This window comes from Myotis brandtii, unplaced genomic scaffold (genome assembly GCF_000412655.1).
Source record: "Myotis brandtii unplaced genomic scaffold, ASM41265v1 scaffold235, whole genome shotgun sequence".
NCBI lineage: Eukaryota > Metazoa > Chordata > Mammalia > Chiroptera > Vespertilionidae > Myotis > Myotis brandtii.
Genome location: NW_005358857.1, coordinates 560,073 through 562,037, shown reverse-complemented (window position 1 = coordinate 562,037; position 1,965 = coordinate 560,073).

The following is a 1,965-nucleotide window of genomic DNA, read 5'->3' as shown; positions in this document are numbered from 1 at the left end:
CGCAAGAATCAAGTCAAAGATCTGAAATGCGAAGAAGCGAGAAACACCCAACCGGAAAAGCAAAATGAAAAAAGAATCCAAAAATACGAAGATAGTGTAAGGAGCCTCTGGGACAGCTTCAAGCGTACCAACATCCGAATTATAGGGGTGCCAGAAGATGAGAGAGAGCAAGATATTGAAAACCTATTTGAAGAAATAATGACAGAAAACTTCCCCTACCTGGTGAAAGAAATAGACTTACAAGTCCAGGAAGCGCAGAGAACCCCAAACAAAAGGAATCCAAAGAGGACCACACCAAGACACATCATAATTAAAATGCCAAGAGCAAAAGACAAAGAGAGAATCTTAAAAGCAGCAAGAGAAAAAAAGTCAGTTACCTATAAGGGAGTACCCATACGACTGTCAGCTGATTTCTCAACAGAAACTTTGCAGGCCAGAAGGGAGTGGCAAGAAATATTCAAAGTGATGAATAGCAAGAACCTACAACCAAGATTACTTTATCCAGCAAAGCTATCATTCAGAATTGAAGGTCAGATAAAGAGCTTCACAGATAAGGAAAAGCTAAAGGAGTTCATCACCACCAAACCAGTATTATATGAAATGCTGAAAGGTATCCTTTAAGAAGAGGAAGAAGAAGAAAAAGGTAAAGATACAAATTATGAACAACAAATACACATCTATCAACAAGTAAATCTAAAAATCAAGTGAATAAATAATCTGATGAACAGAATAAACTGGTGATTATAATAGAATCAGGGGCATAGAAAGGGAGTGGACTGACTATTCTTTGGGGGAAAAGGGGTGTGGGGGATCCGGGAAGAGACTGAACGAAAATCCTGCACCTATGTATGAGGACAGTGGGGGTTGTGGTGGAGGGGGGGTGGGAAATGGATGGAGGGGAGCTATGGGGGGAAAAAGAGGAACAACTGTAATAATCTGAACAATAAAGATTTAATTTAAAAAAACACATATCTAACCAGGCAAGAGAACCCAACCATGCTGATCAACTGAAAAAAAAAAAAAACACATATCTTCTGTTAAATCATTTTATAATTGAAAAAAGTTGGTGTTTATCAATAATATAAATGAGGCTAGCTCACATATTAAACAAAAGTATTTTCAAGCCTAGCTGGTGTGGCTCGGTGGTTGAGCATCGCACATGCCTGAGTTGTAGGCTCGATCCCCAGTAGGGGACGTGCAGGAGACAGCTGATTGATGTTTCTCTCTCATTGATGTTTCTATCACTCTCCCTTTCTCTCTCTCTAAAATAAACAAAAACGTGTTTTTAAAGTATTTTCAAAGTGTCGAGCAAAGCAAAGTTTAACCATATGGTACATATAAGACACACTTAAAAAAAACGCTACAAAACAAAAGGATGGACAAATAAATACAAGGCAAAATGTAAAACGAAGAGCTCAAGGGTCATGACCTTGATATCTGTCAAGGGAGAATTTTGATCAAGAAGCATTTAAAAAGAGCACTAGCTGGTTTGGCCTGTGCACATGCCCGGGTGCGGGCTCGATTCCCAGTAGGGGGCGTGCAGGAGGCAGCTGATCAATGATTCTCTCTCATCGATGTTTCTATCTCTCTCTCCCTCTTCCTTCCTCTCTGAAATCAATAAAAAAAAATTTTTTTAAAGAAGCACTAAAAAGAGAAAGGAGGACTTTTTATAATGCTAATGGTTAAAATAGCAATGGAAATATATATCTGTCAATAATACAGCAACCAACTTTCATAAGGTAAAAACTAAATGCAGATGTAAGAAAAAGAAACCAAACATATTAACAAGAGAGAAGTTTCACACACTACTCTCATTCCAATGTTGGGGTCCAGGCCCAGCAGGTTCAGGGGTCCCCAAAGGTGTGGACGGAGTTGGCGAAGAAGGAATGACATGGAGACAGTGTTCAGTTGATCAGCAGCCTAGCCAGGATCTCCAGCCAAGTTCTGTGTTTTATTGTCTTGTTA